Consider the following 21,427-nt stretch of genomic DNA (forward strand, 5'->3'; position numbering starts at 1 on the left):
CGCGGGCGGGGCATCAACTAGTTCTTTATAGAGTAAAGTACGCTTTCAGTCCATCAGTTAACACCTGCTCACAGGTTCAGTCTTTATTTTAAAAAATCAACACTTCAGTCTCTAACGTTGTCAATTTGATTCAGTTAAACCCATGCACCAAATAGTCGTCAGTCAACCGTTAGTTGACCAGGGAATTATAGTCTTTTTACTTCCATAATAAAGGGCAATATGGTCATTTCGTATTTTCTAACCCAATATAGCACATAGCATCCCTCTAAAAGCCCCAAATTAAGCAATTATGTCCTCCCATCTTCTCCATTTCTGGCAACCAGTTAATTTTTCCGACTAACCAATATAAAGGACTGGCCCGATTAAAAAAAAACTCCAAACGTACTTATCCATGTCAAGTAGTAACTGAAACCCTGGAGGGGAGGCAACCAGATTTGTTAACTCTTGTCTCCGGATGCAAAACAAATATCCAAAACACACAGTTCATCTTTCTATAAATATGAGAATTAGGATCAAATACAAAGACTCCTAAGAATAAGAAGTGTATAAAGGCTCCTAGAAATAAACCAACTTCACAAAAAAAAAATTAAATCTATTATATATAATAAATGAAAGTTATTTGGGGCACGTGTCACTTAATTAGGGCATCCTCAGTTCTCTTTTCCCGCCCAACAGTACCACTACCCTTTTCCTTATATATCTCTCTTCTCACTTCTCCTCTTTCTTTACAAACTAGGTTTTTACAAATGCCCAGGGTTCCTTCTCTCTCTATATTCCGGCGATTCAAATTTCACAAACGCTGTAAATTAGATTTTGGCGTACATCCTTCATTTGTTCATCCATTACTTCATCAAAAGGTTTGTTCTTCTTTTTTATTGAAATACTTTCATGATTTCCTCTTATTTACAGTAATCCTTTGTGTTTTGGGTCTTCTCATGTAACCATTGCTAGGGTTTCGTTCGAGAGTTAGATCAAGAGATGGGGCGCCGGCTAATGGTTCTGCGGTGTTTCTCTTACAAGATTGTTTCATCTTCAGGTTTGATTTGTATGTTTATAGATCTGTGTTGATTTTTCTTAATTGTTATGATATGAGTACAACATCTGTTGATTATTGATCTGTGAATATGTTCACCGATTATTCTTTTTGAAATTAGGGTTTAATCTGTTGATTTTTGTTGATATCTGGTTTGCTATAATCATGCTATGTGTTTTTATTTTTGATTTTTATTAAAGTTTTGTTATCTGAGTTCTGACTAAATGATGATTGTCAATGATCTGTTGCAGATGATAATGATGATGATTGTTCTACGGTTGTTTCCAGTATTATTGTTCCAACATCGTTTAAAGTATGTGTTTTTTGCTACTCCGATTTTCAAATTTGAGTTTTTAATTTTGAAGTGATATACTCTAATTCTCGGTTTATATTTCAGTCTAATCACAGTTATTTGAAATTCATACAATCTGTTGCGGGTTATTATAGGTCTGTATTCAAAGAAGCATAAAGTTTAATTAAACACAAAGAAAGATTATTAAATTTATAGGTAAAATAATTTTTTCTTATGACTAAATGATGATTATAATTGACTTGTGCAGAAGATGATGATGTAGAACCCACAGTAGTTCCTACTAAACGCAAGAAAGGATCTGCTATTGTTTTAAGATAAGATTTTATCTTACTAGAGTAATGGTGTTTCCTGCCTTTTTTATATTAAAAGAAGCATAAAGTTTGTTTTATAGGAGCTCTTTATGAACAAAGTTAAGGATTAAGTATATGAGGAAAGGACTACTCTTCAACAGCTGAAGAAGCATTTTCATGTACTGCATTTTGATCATCTGATTATTACAGATGATGTTTTGTTTCATGTTGTAAGAATCAGTGAATTCTCATATAATAGATTGCTTTGCCCGATTAGATTATGTGTTAAATTATAGTTCTTTAAGTCATTGTTTCATTTTCTTGAATTCTATGTAATTTTGTAAAGAAGTACAATAACAAACAGTGGTTTTAAACATCTGTTTGCAATTTCGTCAATAGTTAATGGAAACACATGTTAGGTTGAACAGTTTTAACCGAACAGTGGTTTTAAACCACCATTTTAAGCATGTTCCTTCTCCAAAAAAACAATACTTTAACCCAACAGTCGTTTCAATCCCCTTCAACCTCCACAAAAACAATTTTAATTCAACAGTGGTTTTAAACCACCAGATAAACATTTCTTTATGGGCAAACACCTGTTTATGGTCAAACTTCTATTTATGGGCAAACATCTGTTTAAGCTCAAACTTCTGTTTAAGTCTAGACAACTGATATATAAGGCGAAACATAAGTTTCTTCAAAATCTGTTGACCATTAACTGTCCAAACATCAGTGTTTAAAAAACTGTTGGGTATCATCTGATAGGAAAAATAGCCACTGCTCACTTTTTTATTGTTGACATCTAATGATATTGACCATCAGTGGTTTTCCTAAAAAAACAGCCACTGCTCACTTTTTTGTTATTGATGGTGTTAATTAGTGATAGATTGAAATTATCAAATAAAAACTAGAATTACAATGAAATTACCATTTTACGTCATCGTTACATACCAATGAGGTAAGATTTCCTCCAACATTGTTTTGATCATAAAATTTAAAATTATATTAAAAAATAAAAAAAAAATTCTTGATGACTATTTGTTGCAAATCAATTCAGTAACTAATGCTAATTTCTTGAGCTTTGGACATTTAAAATATGCAAAATGTGAATTTCAAACTGACGGTTATTATGTTTTAAAAATTAGAAAAGTCATCATGACAGTTGCTTTCAAATCAGATCAGTAATTACTGATAATTTCAGTAATTACAGAAAAGTCATCATGACAATTGACCTTTTCTCTCTCTTTTTTTTCCTACTTTGCATAACAATTCAAATATTTAATATTTAATATTTTAATAAAGGAGGATATAAGGATATATACTACTGTCGATTACCAATAAACATCAGTTCCCAATAAACATCAGTTCCCAATAAATAAGATAATTTAATAATTATCAGTTCCCACATTCAAAATTCAAAATTCAAACCGTATATTCTAATCCTATAAATAAGATATAATTATCTGCTATCACATTCAAATCTCGCTCGCTCATATATGTGTGCGTATCGCTCTCTCTCGAATGCATCTTTCTCGTGATTTAGGTGCTAATCTTCGATTACACTTCTTTGTTCCAATGTTTGTTGAACATGTTATTGTTCTAGTATCATTGTTCCAACATCGTCGTTTTAATGAAGCTTCCCATCACACATCAACCTTTCAATATCGATGTTGCAGTATCATTGTTGCAACATCGTGAAAAGTTGCGTTGTTCGATTTTCGTTAAATCGAAAGTCAGGTTTTCTTGCGTCAGGTTTGTCATTGGGATTTCTTCTTTTATAGAAAGTATGGATAGATTCGTGAAATATCTTGAAAACTTAGATGTGCTACAACAGTTGAGAAGAGAACTTTGCATTTTAGGTTTGTTTGTTATTTGTGTTGTTAGTAATATAGAGTGCGGTGATAGAGATGTGCAGTTCTTGGCGATGCTGAAGTACATACATCTAGAGGTTCAGCAATCGATGGAGTTGAAACCAAAGTTTCTTAATTCTTGCTGTTATTCTTAGATTTGAACTTTAATATTGTTCAGTATATCATGCCATTATTGGACTTTTAGTTTTAAGGTCATGAATAAATGAATAAATTTAATTTTATGAATCCATGTTGTATTTTATTTTTATTTATTATTTAGTGTTTGAGTAAGACTGATGTTCTTAAAGGCTGATGTTCTTAAAGGCTGATGAGGCCTGTCCACTGTTGAAGACAAAGCCATGTTAAAGACAATCACTTATGTACCTAAAGCCTGATCAATCCATATAAGGAAAACCGCTGCTCAGTAGCAGTGCTTCATCATCTACAGTGGATTCAAGTTTAGTATTTATGTACCAGTGTTTCTTTTGTAACAGTTTTTTCTGTAGCAGTGGTTAGCTATATTTTATCTTTCGAGGCAAACGCTATTCAAACTCAAAGACGAACCACTGCCCAACAACAAAAGTGGTTCAAATTAAAAGCAGATATTCTACCTTTGTTTATGTTAACAATATTTATATGTAATAGTATTTATCACATTAGTGTTTTATACAATGTTAGATTGTTAGATTTCATATCACTGAGATGTTTATATATAACGGTACTAGGTTTTTACTCGGGATTGCTTCCCGGGCTCGGAAAAGTTATTTAGATTAATTACTATTTGTTATTAATACGACCACATTACATCAACCATCTTATTCTATTCAACAACATTGTCTTAAAATCACCGAATTAGATCATGAACCCATATTATAGATCTTACAAAAGCACAACAGGATAAGATGTTGACCAAAAATTCAAACAGATGTTGACTAAAAGTAAATCAGATGTTCAATAAAGACTGATGTACTTAAAGACTGATGAGAGCGTTCCACTATTGAGGACAAAGCCCTGTTAAAGACAACCACTTATGTACCTAAAGGCTGATCAACGAAAGGAAAGCCACTGCTCAGTAGCAGTTGCATTTCAGCAACTACAGCGGATTCAACTTTATTATTTATTTATCAGTGTTTCTGATGTAACAGTGTTTAGTGTAGCGGTGGTTCATAAAGTTTATCTCTCGAGACAAACGCTATACAAATTCAAATACGAACCACTGCCCAATAACAAAAGTTGTTCAAATTAAAATCAAATATTCTACCTTTGTTTATGTTAACATATTTATCACATCGGTGTTTTATACTCTGTTAGATTGTTAAATTTCATATCACTGGGTTATTTATATATAACGGTATTTATCACATCACCCCAGCATGCTAACTGATTATATGTAATACTTTATTTTAAAAATCTCAACATTCATCTTAAAAATAGTTAAAATGAAAATTTTTTATGAATTATAAGCATTAAAATGTTTTCAGGCTATCCACTGATAACTTAAAGTCTCCCACTGTTTTCATTGTAATCCTTGCAACCACTGTTATTATTCCATCAGTGTCTTTATAAAACAACTGTGTTCCATTACTCATCAGGGGTTGGCTCGTAGACAATTCATAGCCTTCAGATCTTTTGTAACCGCTGCCACGTCAGCATTCACTTTTTCTGCTATAAAACCCTGATCAAAACCCCCAAACAGCTTTTTAACTGTCGAATCGAATTCATTTTTCCTTTTTCAAAGCAGTTATCCTCCATTTCTCTCAAAATTCCTCATCGTCCTTCTTCCTCAAATGGCAAAGTCAAGGTCTTAATCAGTTAAAAGGAAATCCAGTCAAAAGGTCATAAAAATTCAATACAAAGCTCCCCATAACTACTTGGGTCTGTTGACAAAACCAAGTAACACTGAAACGTTCAATTCCGTCATAGATGCCTTTTCGTCTTCAAAGTACAAAACTTTGTTGACTTCTGATGCTCCGATTTACTTGGCAACCCAGATGGAATTTTGGAAAAAAGCAAAACTTGAATATCAAGATAAAACACCCATAGCGATTAATTCCTCGATAAAGGGTGTTGATGTTAAAATCACACCACAAACCATCTCTGAGGTGTTTGAACTCAATGATCTTAAAGGTAAGACTTCTTTCCCTAAAATAGAGTATCAAACAGATTTTTTAGAAAGAGGGTATGCAAAACAAATGAAAAAAGACACTTTGCAAAAAGGCAGTTTTCCCCTGCCCCAAGGTTTTTGTTTCATACCCTCTTAATGTGTGTTTCTAATAAGACCACTGCTTTCAATGAAATTCCATTAAAGATCCAATACCTGGCATATGCTATCTTGCATGGGGAAAACTTTAACTATTCACAGGAGATCTTTAATGACTTGGTAAAAAATGTTGATAGCAAATCATTTTTACTATTTCCAAGGTTCCTAAGCTTTTATTTTCAAAAGAAATTTGGAAAGGATGATGCTCATGTACTCATCCAGGGTGAATCTTTTCAAATAAATGGTCTTACACCGTTAACATTTACAAAGCTATCAAAAGTGTCCAAAACACAAGCAGAGGCTCCTGAGCAGACTTTAGCAGCTACCACTGCTCCTCAGGCACCTGCTGCTGAGCCCACTGCTCAAGGTGATCACAGCAGCCAAACAACTGCTGTGAAACCCACACCTAAATCCACCAAAAGACCAAGACAAAAGAAAACACAAAAGCCCCTCAAACCTAAAACAAAGGCAACTCTGGAATATGAGATCCCAGAGCAACTGCCGGTGAAAACACAAAAGTCACCAGAAACCACTGCTGCTACATCCTCACAGCAGATGGTAGAAATATCTTAACCTAAGCCTCAAGCTCCTCCCGTGTCTTTTCAAAAAGAACAGGTTGTAAGAATAGGGACATCAAATTATGTTGCTTTGGACTCAGTTGAATCCATCATCCCCAGCCCACTGCCCGGGGCAAATCCTCTTTCCACTCCCATACTCACTGTTATAATTCCACCACAAACAAAACTTTTGTTGGATGCAGTTGATATAACTCAGATAGCAATCAGTTCCTCTCAACCACCTATCACTGAGAGCATGCCACAGAAAGTAACTGAGTCTGAGCTCCCTATCATTGCTAACCCACCAACAACACCTGAGGAGGTTACACTGCAGGATGTACAAGTACTACTTCCTGTCAGTAGTTCAAGTGAAGCAGCTACTACAAGTGTTGAACCCACTGGTTTACACTTGGACAGTAGTTTCATTAATCAGACTTCCTTGAAGGCAATTTCTTCTATGGGAACCTTTCTAAATACTGGTGTGTATCCTGTATACACTGGTGAGCTTAGATTGGTAACCTCTGCTGAGGAAAGAAGTCCCCAGTTCCAAGAAAAAGGGGCAACAGGGGATGAATTTTGGGAAAGTCTCCCTCAGTCAACCACTGTTACAACCACCTCTGGTGGGAAATCAGATGATCCCATTAAATTGGATGATGGTTTAATGTACCGAAAATTGATGAAGAGGGTTAACGAACGGATACATCTGTTGCAGAAATCAAAGCCATACTGCAACAGTTGTTACAAAAACAGCAGGCACCACCTGCTCCCACTGACCTTTGGCCATTATTTCAACCTCTGCTTCACCAACAAAGAGCAAATGCTGAACAGCAACATGAAATTCAGCTTCAAAATATCAGAAATATCATGGAAGCCAGGTTCAAAGACACCCAGGCAGATATAAAAACCCTGAAGGCTCACTTTATGAACACCACTGGCACTGCTCCTCCCTCTATCATCTTTGTGGACAAACCACCACCAAATAATGCCAAAATGGCGGAGAAAATGAGGGAGTTAAAGAAAAAGGGATATGAAGATGGTCTGTACATTGCACCAAATAATTCAACAATGCTTGCACACATCCCCTTGCCAGATAGTTCCAAAAAGGTTGATGTAACCTTAAATGCCATTGCTGGTGCAAAAGCAAGGGTGAAAAAAGATAAGGAAAAGGATAAAGGAAGGTTTGAACAGGAGAAGAGAGTTTTTATGGAGATGAATGAACATGGTATTTCTGAGCCAAAGGATCTAGAAAATCCTCAGCCCATAAGAAAGTCTACTAGAAAAGTCATACAACCCAAAACCACACCTCCCAAATCCACAAAACAAAATCCCAAACCTTCCAAAAGCTCCACACATCAATCTTCCAAACCAACAGATGTTAAAACACCTGTTGTATCAACAGTTGTTGCTTCTTCAGTGGTTTCAACATCTATTATCCAAACAACTTTCACCACTACCACTTCAACACACACTACATCCACTGCCTTATCCCCATTACCAAAAATCCCTTCACTACCACCAATACCACCTGCTAAAAGGCAGCAGACAACAGTTGATACATCATCCGTGGTAATTGCAACAGTGGTTGAAACCCCCGTTGTTTCAACAGCTGTTAGTCAAACACACACCATCACTACTCAAACACCACAAACAAAACCATCATCACAAAACTCACCACCTGCCTTAAAGCAAAAGACAACTGTTGATACATCAACAGTTTTAGTGACAACAGTGGTTGAGACACCAGTTGTTTCGACAACTGTTAGTCAATTACCTACCACTTTTAACAATCCTTCCCAAGCCATAATTCTGTTGCTCCAAAACCTCAAATAGAAACACCTCCTCCTAAAAGTGTGTATACTAGAAGAAAAAATCTTCAAGTGCATGATGATGACATACCAGCACCTGATCCTGTTTCATCTGTACCTTCTAAAATCGCCAAACCTGAATCTTTCATTCCTCCAAAATTGGTCAATCCAATCAAAGATCCAATAGCTCTTCAAGGATATGACTCTGCAGATACTACCCCAGCAGCTGCCAGTTATCTACTGGAAGTGCATGCAGTAAAGAATGAAATGAGGCAGTTCTACACAGTGGATGATCCTTCAAAAAGGAAATTCCCTTCTCTTCTTGGTTTTAGAAATCCAAAAAACATGGATGAATATCTAAAACTAAAAGCTAAACAAGCTCAAATAATAGCTAGGGTTGAATGCGAAGGAGAAAATGACAATGTTTATTCAAGTCATTATCAGTTTTTACTCACGAAAGTCAAGCTCATGGAAGACTATGCTAGAGATTTGAGTAAAGAAATGTCAAATTTACCACCAGAACCTGGCCTGCAAAAAGATGTGAGAAAAGACATTCTGGCACTGATTATGAGTGAGAAGTTCTACCCTGCCAAGGAAGAACAATTCCAAGATTGTCCACTTGTTGGTCTCAAAGCAGAACTCAATAGAATTGAAAGAGTAAAAAGAGATCCAAGCATGAAAAGGTCAGCACCAAACTGGCGTAAATACAAAAAATTCTATTGATGATCTTACCTTGGAGTATAAAAGAAAGAAACAAGAGTTGGTTGATGCAAAGGTTGCACCTGCCAAGGCCATAGCAAAATGGACAAGGCAGTACACTGATGAAGCTTATGAAAGGCTGAGAAAAAGGAGAGAAACAGATCCTAGCCTTCCAAAGAAGCCTGATTACAAAACTATTAACATGTCAAAGAAGCAGGTCCACAATTCTGAACCACTGTTCACATCATCAGATACCTCTGTCATTATGTTAAACCAAAGAAAGAGGCAAAAGTTGACTGATGCAGAAGAGAAAGAGCAAGAAGCTGTATATTTTAAAGAGGCTATGAAGAAAATGGCACTTGAAGATGACAGCTCAGCAAAGCTTCAACATACATTGGAATCCAACCACTGATGAAGCATAAAAATTGAAGCTCAAACTACTGATGGGATCCAAGCATTGTTGAAGATCAAAGCATTGTCATTCAAGGTCTGATCACCCTTTGAAGATAGCACTGATCCTTAACATCAGTGCTTAGATTACAACAGTGGAATGAAGAATCAATGTTTATGTATCAGTAGTTTGAATATAATCAGTGTCTGTAGTATCTGTTGTTATAGATTCAGTGTTTATGTTGAACATTTGATTTACTTTTGGTCAACATCTGTTTGAATTTTGGTGAACATCTTATTTTGTTAAGAAGTACAAGAACAAACATTTTTACAAAATCCCAAATCACCCGATCATTTAAGTGCATTGAAGTAAAATTGGAAACGATGTTATTCATGTGGTCCTGTTGTGCTTTTGTTTGATCTATAATACTGGTTCATGATCTATTTCCGTGATTTTAAGACAATGTTGTTGAATAGAATAAGATGGTTGATGTAATGTGGTCGTATTAATAACAAATAGTAATTAATTAATCTAAATAACTTTCCCGAGCCCGGGAAGCAATCCCGGGTAAAAACCTAGTAAATAAATAAAACTAGACACCCACCACCACCCAAAAACCTAAACCCCCCCACCCTTCCCCCCTCCCCCACCCAATTTTTTTTTCCGGGGGTAGGGGGTGGGGGTTTAGGTTTTTGGTGGGGGTGTGTGTTTAGTTTTTTTTTTGAGGGGGGGAGGGGTTAGGGGTTTTTTGTGTGTGTGTATGGGGGGGGGGGTTCGGTTTTTTTAGAATTTTGTAGGTGGGGTGTTAGGTTTTTTTTTTTTTTTTTTTTTTTTTTTTTTTTTTTTGCAGGGGTGGAGGGTTTAGGTTTTTGGGTGTTGTTGGGGTGAGGTGGGATGGGGGTGGGTGTTTAAGTTTTGGGTGGTGGTGTGGTGGGTTTAGGTTTTTGGACACTTGTCACTCTATAAAGCTTTCTTACATTTCTTACAATTAGGAGCCTTTGTAGAATAACTTAACACATAAATATGATTAGAAAAAATAAAAGAAGAAAAAAATGAAGGAGACCTGAAGATCATTTTGGAGACAACAGAAGTAACAGAATGAGCCCAAAATCTAAGTTGACCCTTCATCTCCACATTTCTACAATTCATTATCATCAACCTGATAAGTTCACCGTCTCTCGTTTTCTTCCTTGTAGAACCGTTGTGATACAGCGCATGATGCGTGTCGGATATCGACACCGTTGGGGGATTGCTAGTGCGAATATGGTGTTTGTACTAGTACGAGTCTAAGAGCACGCAGATGTGTTCTTCCATTGTTGTTATGATTATGATGGTGAAAATATTGAAGGTGGTGTTATGAAATATGTGACCATTTTAAGTATCCAATAAAGCGTTGGAAGTTTCATTTGGTTGGGGAAAATGATTACATATTGGAACTTTTGTTTGAATTGTTCGAAACAGAATCAGTTTGGTTTTGGTTGAACTGCTCATCTTCTCAAATGGAATTGACTCTAACATGAATCCACAGCTATGAACTTAACTTGTGAGCTTAGAGAGTCTCTAATTCGGCCAAGTTTAATATTAGAAAGTTGTTTTGTAAAAAGATTTGAAAGTTTAAACTCTAATCTTAGCTTGGTCCTCAACATAGTGTGAGTTATTATCAGATTGCCCAGGCAAATCTTATGTACCAGCTGATTTGATATAGAGTTCTTGCAAAAAGGTAGAAAACTAGAAGATTAGAGTAGAAAGCAAGGTGGGTCTGAGTTGGAAACTCACTTAGAAGGTTGCTGGAAGTAGCTGAGTTCAAGTGTTCGAAATCAGAAATCTAGAGAGAATTTCGTATTGGTGAAGGTTGGAAATGAACAAGTGGGTTGGTATTTATAGGCTGAAGATGAGTTTGGGACGAGAGACGATTGGGACGAGAAGGGCCTCTCGTGCGAGAGGGCCTTTCACACGAGAGGGGATTTACCCTTTTGTTCGAAATTCAAGTTTGTCGTTTTGGTCTATTTTGTCGGTTTTCATCGTTTTAAAAGTGTAAGTGTAATGCATAAGTGAAGTCTATAAAATGATGAATGGATTTGTATAAGTATGAGGTTGCGTAAAAATGTATTTAAATGATCGATTGAACGAGTAACAAGTACGTATAAAATATGAATTTTATTACGATCAAGGTTTCAAATTGCGAAATTGGGAGTGGATTATGAATATGATACGAATACAAGTTTCCAAAGGTAGAATTACAAGTACTCTTTCTAATTGAGGAAAGTCTCAAAAAGCGAGGCGTTACAGTCTTCTCTCCTTTAGGAAATTTCATTCCCGAAATTTTTTCAAGAGGAAGACTTTGGAGAGAGGCATTGGTTAAAGTGGTTGGCTAAGTCGAAATTTTAAAGTTTAAAGTTTACGTTAAGTTCATGTATAAGCGCGTTAAAAATGAATGGAAATTTTTGAGGAGCGAAAAGGGTAGATTTGTAACAGTAGTTCGTTTGACTAAGGTGATTTGAGGCAATAATCGTAAGTGTGAGTAAAACATGCATGTGTGTGTATAGGAAAAGTGAGTTTGACCAATTTAAGTACTCGATGGGAGAAGTATTTTAAAGGATGTTACCTGAGAAGAAAGGTTTTCGTATAAAACATAATGTATTTTGATGAAAAATGTGGCCCGCACCGTAGGCCGTAAGAAAAGCTTGTCGGTTCTAAGTCGTATTAGTAAAATTACACGTTTGTAGAAAACTGCTTATTGGTGAGAAACTGGAATGATAGGTATTTATGATTTCAAAAAGTTTTGGTGGTAATGGGCTGACTAAGTAAAGTTCGTGCATAATAAAGAATAAAAGATAATTTTAAAAAGTAAATAGGTATTTTAGAGATTGAACATTGAGGCTGATTTATTGTAAATACGGTTTGTATAAAATGTCAAAAGAATAATTGGGAATGATCGTTATACGAGAGTGAACGAACGATTCGGTAGATGCATGTGAGGGTAGGAATGGTATGATTATCGGATATAGTGTGAATATGAAGCGTTGAGGATGAGGTTTGGTCATGGATAATCGGATATCGTGCGCTTGGTGGTGCGTTTGAAGAGTTATTAGAGTTTGTGTAATTGCGTTTAAATAAAGTCTGGGAAAACACCGAATTTCTCATGGCACGTTTTACGAAAGTTTGGTAATATAGTAAAAACACTTATATATAGGATGTACCAGCGGTGTATCCACCATGTTCTAACCATGTTACGCCCCTTTCGTTATTCGGTGTCATGTTATGTTTTGTGTCTTACGATACACAGTAGAACACCCTATGGTTTTCATGCGCCTACCAATATAATCCCGTGTGCACTCGCGATTATGTTGGTCGTTGCATGATCCGCATAGTTTGTGCTAGTAGTGTATGAGTCAGAGTATTTAAAAGGGAGAATGTGTGCGTGTGATAGCGCATAAAAATTAGCATGTAAGCATGATTGTGATTAAGTATGTATGTGACCAACGTAAAAGAACCACTCGGGTTATGCTTACGTATAGGTGCGAATGTATGAGTATGATTGATGACAATTGCGTATATAGTATAAATTGAAACATAACGGATTTAAGCATTTAAAATGATCAAGAAATTTTGAGTGTGTAAAGACGAAGTATAATGATAATTTGTATGAGATTATCATGAAATATTGACTAAAACGTGTACGATGATATGCACGTGTAGTTGTTTGAGCAAATCGTTGAGTTTATTGAATCAAAATGGATTGAGTTTGTCGGGAGTGGAGAATCAGGTCTGTGAATGTCAAGAGAATATAAAGTATCCATTTGTTATGCGAGATGTGTTTTGTAAAAATGAAATGTGTTTTGTAAAAATGAAATGCTATTTTTGTTTAAAAAAAGAATGGGATTTATGCACGTCGGAGATTGTCTGCTCCTATGAAGTTTCATTGCCCACGTGTTTGGATTTAGAATTGTGTATTAGCGGTGTCTGAAAAGATTTTTTTTTTTTTTTTTGAAAACAGTGAGCTTGCTTCATTTAAAGTATCTTGTATTAAAGTAAGAAAAGCTGTTTTTTGGAAAATTCCCGGGAAAAAACTTTGGTTTTGAATAGGATTTGAGCAAAATAAACTTATAAATAATCGAACTTCATTGGCATAGTCGTGTAGGTGTAGGGTTACTATATCTAGCATGTGTATTGGGAGTTAGTTTGGTCGGTAGTATGATTGTGGTAGGTTGATCAAAACGATAGGTTGATGGTAAAATGTCGGGTTCTGACTAATACTTATATGTATGATGCTTGGTGTTTAACTGCATGGTGCTGCTGATTCCAGGAACCGGCGAGTTTGACGGAGCCTCAGTCCAGATCCGACGTGTTCGGTGCATTTTTTACGACTAAGAAAGGAGTAGAAGATAGACACAACACCGAGCATTCACTTATAATCTGGTCTCTATTGATTATTCAACGTTTACAGCACCATGAGACCAGTTGGACAGCATGTCCCATCTGGGAACCAAAAGCTTGTCCAAATGGGAACCCCAAGTCCCTATTTATAGACAACTACCCATGTGTCCATCTGATCGAATTGCCATCTGACCGGATGGTCATCCGGCCGGATGGTCATCCGTCCGGATGGACCTTTACATTATTAAACCGTGTCCAACTTTTCTCCTATTCTATACATATTCAACACACGCTCTATCTAGCTATTCGCACAGTGGCAGACGTACGAAATATGCACCAACAAATTCCCTCTCGGCTGTCACTGTCGAAACGTCTTTAAAACTTTGAGAACCTTGAGCCGTGTTTGAATATTCTACAACTTTAACTTTTCTGCAACTTCAATCAGGTATCTTGAAATCTGACTATCCAAATTCCCCCTCGATTGATGATTCAGGTTTGCTTTTGCCAAAGTAAAGCACGAATTCCCCCTGGAATTAATCTTCAGGTCTTTTGCACAGTTCACGACTCTACTCTGATTTGCTAAACAGCAACCTTCACGAACAATCACCAACTTGAAGCTAGTCAATGCAGCATCCTCTGTTTCAACTTTAACCGCATCTGAGCTTAATTTTTGACATCACAAGTTAGCACCACGATCTTCGCATTCCACCTGCTCGATCTAAGAATGTACAAAAAACTCAACCGGCAATTGATAGAAACTTCAAATACCCCACTGGTTAACTTCAAGTCCGTGATTCTTCCGGAAGATCTGATATCCTGTTTACCGTGATCCACATTAACGCACCCAAAAAATGACAGATCCGTGTAAACAGTGTTCTCCACAATCAGCAAATCTTCATCGGAAAACAAATCATCTGGTAATGTAATCCGATCTCTGAAGCATTCGTCCACAATCAGATTCATCTCCTCGGATAATCTAGATCTCAGAAGCTATCATCCACGATCACTCTCAGATCTTTGATGCTTTCGTCCACGATCAGATATCAACACCTCGGGTCATCTTGATCTCGGAAGCTTACACCCACGATCAGATTCACATTCCCCCTGACAATCTGAAGTCGAAACTACCCGAATACAGTTACAGTGTCACGAATTTCAAAAATGCCGGAATTTCAACATACGACATTGAAATTTTTATTCCCCCTCAATTTTGCAAATACTGGCGTCTCTATCACTGAATTCCCCCTCAAACTGAATTCAATTTTCAATTCTCTTCTTCGAAAAACTTGACCAAACTAGAATATCACAATATTCGCCACAATTGTCAGTTTTTCGTCTTTGCGGATTTTTTGTTTTGGCCCATAAATAGTCAGATACCCCGAAAGATAAACTTTCTGCACCAGTATCATGACTACCCCACTAATTTTCATCCATGATTGCATCATCAAATCTATTCACTGAAGCCCCTGACGGTGTCCCCGAACAACCCAGCTTGGTCGTTAAAAACCCGAAAAAATTGCCAATCACCAAATTTTTTCTGGAGACACTCCTCGTCATTGTGATCAAAAAATGCCTTTTTTAGACATTTGACCATCTGGTCGAATAGAATGTGACGGATGGTCATCCGATCAGATTGTCATTCGATCGAACATCAAAATGGACAAACTTGTGTTTGTGGATCGGATGGTCCTTCGAGTGAAAAACAACTGATCTTTCAAACACCCCATAGTGACATGGATCGGATGGTCGTTCGATCGGATGGTCATCTGACCGGATATGTTCTAACAGCTCAAGAATACTCCAAACCACGTTTTTTCAATCCAGAATCTTTATTTGTGTGAATTTCATGATGAAACTTCATAGGATTGTGCGTGATGTGCGTGTAGTGTAATATAATTTTAGATATATATTTAAGCCCTTTTTACACTTTTAGCCAAGTTTTAAATTTATAAAACACGATATTTACTAACACTAAACACACATATGGGCAAGTGCACCCATCGTGGACGTAGTATAGTGTTGGTAAGATACCGAGGTCGTCCAAGGACACAAGAGCTTTTAATACCGGTTTATCCTCAACGTCTAATCAAATCAAAAAGTTAGAAAAATGTTTTAAACTAAGAAAAATAAAAACTAACTAAATGCTGAAAAATAAAATAAAATAAAAACAGATAGACAAGATGAATCACTTGGATCCGACACGTGTATTAGTATAACCTTTGATTATTTTCGCACTTTTGCACTTGTTTAAGAGATTATCTTAGTTATTGTAGTAGGCCCCTTTTTCGGAGGTGACGTTACCCTCAACCCAGTAGTTTGAGTCAGCAAGGATACAATCCTAAAGGGTTGGATTATTGAAAGATAATGAATTAAGTTATTAATGCAAATTATGGTAGGCCCCGCTTTTGGCGGTGACGTTACCCTCGGCTAAGTAGTCTGAGTCAGCAGGGATACAGTCCTAAATAGCCGGGTTATAGTATTAATAGTAGTTAGCTTATGAGGGGGTCAAAGAGTTTGGATCCCCGCCATCCAATACCTATGGGCATTGAAGGAGATCCTACTAAATTTGACCCAGGTCCCAAGCAGGACCTCTAAACGCTGAACAAGGGCAAGACCTTTACCAAACCGTTCCCTTAACCCCCGACCAGGTAGCCAACATACCTCCATATAGACCGTGGAGATATGAATGGTGAAAATCTTTTATTTTATATAGACAGTAAAATAATGCCAAGACACCACGGACAAACGATAAGGAAAGATCACCTTCAACATAAGTAACTAGTTATTAAAGTCATTAATACAAAACCAAATAAAAAGTGCAAAAGATTAAAAATAAAAAGTATTATACTAAACACTTGTCTTCACCAAGTGATGTAAGAGACTTAGGCAAACATGGCCTTGATTGTCAAGAACTCTTACGATCAATCTTGGATCCCGAGACGACTCACACACTCTATGATGGACAATGGATGATGGTGGTGGATGATGGTGTTATGGTGGTGGTGGGTGGTGGATGAAGTGTGAGAGAGGTGGTGTGCCAAGGGATGAGAGAGAATGAAGCCAAGCTCCTCTATTTATAGGCTGAACAGAACGCTGGACACGGCCCCGTGTTCGCTGAACACGGCCCCGTGCCCGTCTGACATTCTCTCTCTTCATTAATTGTAATTGCGAATTACAATTAATGCGCCTGCTGTACTTTCAACACGCCCCCGTGTCCGCTGGGCACGGCCCCGTGGTGAGCAATGGAAGCTTCTACTGGTTTGTCTTTTCTGCTGCTTCCTGGGCACGCCCCCGTGTTCACTGGACACGGGGCGTGTTCAGACATCTGTTCTCTTCTCTTTGTCTTGGGAGGTGCCGTTGAGGGTCCGGGCAGTTTGCTTTTGTTCCTTTTCTTGTAATTATGATAGAATTAGGGGTCTTTTTGCTTCTTTTGTGATTTTGAGCTCATTTCATCCTGAAAATACAAAAGGAAGACAAAAACACTCTTTTTCCAACATTAGTACTTAAAAAGGGTTAGTTTTATGCCTTAATTGATGTGTTTTATATGTTGCATTTTACACACATCAAATACCCCCACACTTGAACTTTTGCTTGTCCTCAAGCAAAACTCTTTTAATGTGGCTTACACTCCCAAATGGAATAGGTAGAAGAGAAGTTTTTTTAACTTGTCCTAGAGTGTCGGGAATCCAAGGTTTGTATAGGTTCTATTTTTATTTTATTTACAATCTCATTCGTCATGGTTTATTTTGAACTTTTCATAAGATAAACTACTTAATTTGGCATAGCATGCCTTATTAAAATTCCATTTATATACAAGTTCACATACCTCACGGGAGATCACTCAATCACTCGGCCGAAGGTGTATATTTAAGTGAATCGCTCGAGAGCGGCACGGATTTACATTTTCCATATGCTTGCCAAGCGATCAATCCTCCTCCTTTTTAACTTTTTACCTTTGTAAATATCAAGAGGTCTTTTGGGGTGAAGGCTTGGGTTTAAAGGTGGGTGGTTGGTTAGTGGTTAGTAAAAAGGGCGAAAATCGTAACAAGTGTCGGTTTTTCGTGAAATACCTTATTTTTGGTGACATTTATTTTTGAAGTATTTCTCCAAACAAGCTTTTTGTAGCTTATGTTTGTTTTTGACTTCAACATTTTTTTTTTTTTTTTTTTTTCGTCACGTAAAGGGTATGTTTATGAAAAACCGAGTATGTTACTAAAATAAAGGTGAAAAAATGAAAAAGGTTTTTGGTGGGTAAAAAAAAAATTGTTTTGGGGGTAATGAAATGAAAGGTTTAGGCTCAAAGGGGTTTTCTAGGGGGATTTTGGGTAGGTAAAAAAAAATGAAAAATAATGGTTTTGAAAGAAAAATAGTTAGTCCTAATGCCTCCATCATTTACTTACTTGGGTTTAAGTTGGTAAGGACCGGGAATGTATCGTCGTGGCAAGTTCTAGATTTGTAAAAACCGAGCGGCTATTCACACAAGAAACGAAAAATGAGCATTTTATCTAAAATATGTGTATTTTTATGCTCAATAAAGGCTCAAAACTCACTTTTTGTGGGAATGGGTTTTTAATGTGAACAAGCATATGTAATCGAATTTTAGCTAGACTTGTTATACCGTTTCATAATTTTCTTATGTTAGTTCTTTTTATCACGACGCTATCGGTTGTAAGTTTGTAAAAATATAACCCTTTTATAACTTGTTATTCCCAACTTAAACTAAGACAAGTAAATAAAAAAAAAATGAAAAAGTTTTTGAAAAAATTTGGGGTGTTTAGCGGTTCCAATAGAGTTTTGTGTAAGGCTTGTTTTAGGATTTTGCAAAATTCCAAGGTTTTAGCATCCCCCCCACACTTAAATTACACATTGTCCTCAATGTGTCCAAAAATAGAGTTTTTGGTTGATTAGAATATGTAAAAGTGTGTTTAAAAACAAAGATTTGTGTTACTGGCACTCTGGACACGGCCCCGTGTTGACCGGGCACGGCCCCGTGGTCAAGTGCCAGTAACGAAAATTATAGAATTGAAACAGAAGCCTGGACACGGGGGCGTGTTCGCTGAACACGGCCCGTGTCCAGTTACCTGAACTGGGTGATTTCCTGCAGGGGGCTCAGCACGGGGCCGTGTTGGTTGGGCACGGCCCGTGTGGAGCCTTCTGTTATTGAGATTTTTGTCGGTTTGTTCTGTTCTTCTGCATGGTTCCATTTTTTCTCGTTCCCTTTTTCATCCATTACCACCATGAGTCCATAAATCATAAAAAACCATCATAACATTGCTAATAGAGAGTTTACATAAATATAGTTAATTAGCTAAGGGATACATAAGGTTATCATAAAGGTTCTACTTATTTAGGAAAATTTCGGGAATAACTTCCCGATGTAGAAACATTCTTCAGCCCATGGCTCCTAGGTTCTCACTCAAAGCCATTCTTCTATCTCCCTTGGGAGGTAGAAGGTAGCTTCATTCTCGTCGGTATCTTGAGGAGGAGCGCTTACCGGGACTCCTTGCACTACCCTTGGTTGCGATACTTGGTGCAAGGCGTGCCATTCTGCTGGAATGATAACCTCGGGTACCACATTCCACGCCCTGTGTGTAATCACCGGAACCAAGGGCGGGGAAGCAAGAAGGTTTATCCTTTGGTGCAGAAGGTTTACTTCTTGCAGGCAGCCCTCCAAACTTATCGTCAGATGATTAACGCGATCCACTAAAGCTTCTTCTACACTTGTCAATTCGTCCACGGCTTCCCTTAAAGCGTAAACGTAGTTTACTAGGGAATCCTCTGCGGTGGACGATCTCCTTCCATTTCGGTTATTCCTTGAAGATGCTCCGCTGTTCCGGCTGGCCATTTTCTGCGAAACAAGCCGAGGAACTAAATTTTTACAAAACAGTACCTCGAACACGGCCCCGTGCTCAGTGAGCACGGCCCCGTGTTCACTGTCTGCAGGAATTTTTGTCTAATGGTTCTAGGTTTTCAAATTATTTCTATATACTTTTGTCGTGTTATGAGCTTAGATAATTTAAAAACACAGTTATGGAACTAACTTTAGACAAGAATCCCTAGCGAAAATTCCTACAAACCTTGCATAGAAGGTTGGAATCATGGGTTTCCAAGCTTCCATGGAGGTAGGGTTTGAAAAAATTTTTGGAAGAAGAGGAAATGCACAAAAGTGGAGAAGATAAGATGGTCCTTAGGAACCTTCTTTTGGTACTTACCTAGGATGGTATATGTGAAGATTCCAAGGATCTCTGCTTGGTGGAGTGGTAAAAAATGAGCAGGATTCAGGCTGCATTTAAAGAAAACGACAGCACACTGAACACGGCCCCGTGTCCGCCGGACACGGCCCCGTGTGCAGAGAAAATCCTGACACATTTTGTCCGTATTCTGACAGAATCAGCAGAAAATCTTCTGAGCGAACACGGGGTCGTGGTGACCGGACACGGCCCCGTGTCGGAGGACTGTCTCGTGGAGTTTTGTCTTTTCTAAGGCGCTTACTTATATCGGGTGGCTCCTGACTTGTTGGAACAACCCCAAAGTGCCTAAGATACCTTAATTGTCCTATACTAAGGCGAGAACGCAAGAGGTTGTCGGTGAGGGTAATTCCTATTTTCATTCTAGGTGGACAAGTCCAACCCTTTCCCGGGCTCTCGTTAAAGAAGGTGTATGCCAAATCGCTCAGGTCTATGTATGCACCGAACGAGGTCGATGGGGAGTCCTTCACGGCACAATCGGCACAGGGACGACTATCGTCCACGTCTTGTCTAGGAAGAAAGGTATTTTCGGGAGCAACGAGGTTGTCAGAATGCGGTTCCAACATTTCCTCATGGTCATCGTCTTGGGATGGATCTAAGAAATCCTTCCTAAGTTCTTTTGACCAATTTAGAAGTAGTTCTTCTAGTTGAAATAGCTCGTCAAGGAGCATATCTCCTAGAATATCCGGTTGGGCGCATTCGAGGGAGAAATAGTGTTTATTTTTACTTTCGCCCCTCTTAAGGCTACAAGGAATTGGTGGGTCTATATAGTGTGGCCTATAAGTGAGGAAGAAACATTTTAATTCCTCATGTTCGCCTCCACATATTTGACACCACAAACCATAAGAGTGCCGAAAGTAAAAAGAATCACTATTACTCATGTTTGTATCAGAAGTTACCAACCGCCGGGATCAAACGGTTCTGTTTTCAGCAACTGAATCTTGGGCACGGGGGCGTGTTGAGTGGACACGGCCCCGTGTTCAGCCTACTGTCTGATATAAAACAGGATTGCCAGTTCCAATGATTGGGCACGGGGGCGTGTTCAGCGGGCACGGCCCCGTGCTGAGCTCTGCAGAAGCTGAAAAATCTAAAAAAAAATCCTAAAAATTAAAGAAAAATAAAAAGATGATTAGGCCGTTGATTCCTAACTTTCTTAAAATCCTTGTGTCCCCGGCAACGGCGCCAAAAACTTGATGTGCGTGTAGTGTAATATAATTTTAGATATATATTTAAGCCCTTTTTACACTTTTAGCCAAGTTTTAAATTTATAAAACACGATATTTACTAACACTAAACACACATATGGGCAAGTGCACCCATCGTGGACGTAGTATAGTGTTGGTAAGATACCGAGGTCGTCCAAGGACACAAGAGCTTTTAATACCGGTTTATCCTCAACGTCTAATCAAATCAAAAAGTTAGAAAAATGTTTTAAACTAAGAAAAATAAAAACTAACTAAATGCTGAAAAATAAAATAAAATAAAAACAGATAGACAAGATGAATCACTTGGATCCGACACGTGTATTAGTATAACCTTTGATTATTTTCGCACTTTTGCACTTGTTTAAGAGATTATCTTAGTTATTGTAGTAGGCCCCTTTT

At 37.6% G+C, this 21,427-nt stretch overlaps 1 long non-coding RNA gene across 1 annotated transcript; it reads left to right on the forward strand.

Moving 5' to 3' along the window:
- Window positions 1-742: 742 nt before the first annotated feature.
- Window positions 743-1,324, forward strand: LOC110939221. Its single transcript, XR_002592081.1, has 3 exons — window positions 743-857; window positions 952-1,036; window positions 1,285-1,324. It is a non-coding gene; the product is annotated as an uncharacterized LOC110939221 (long non-coding RNA).
- Window positions 1,325-21,427: the final 20,103 nt, after the last annotated feature.

Source organism: Helianthus annuus, chromosome 5 (assembly GCF_002127325.2).
Source record: "Helianthus annuus cultivar XRQ/B chromosome 5, HanXRQr2.0-SUNRISE, whole genome shotgun sequence".
Taxonomy (NCBI): domain Eukaryota; kingdom Viridiplantae; phylum Streptophyta; class Magnoliopsida; order Asterales; family Asteraceae; genus Helianthus; species Helianthus annuus.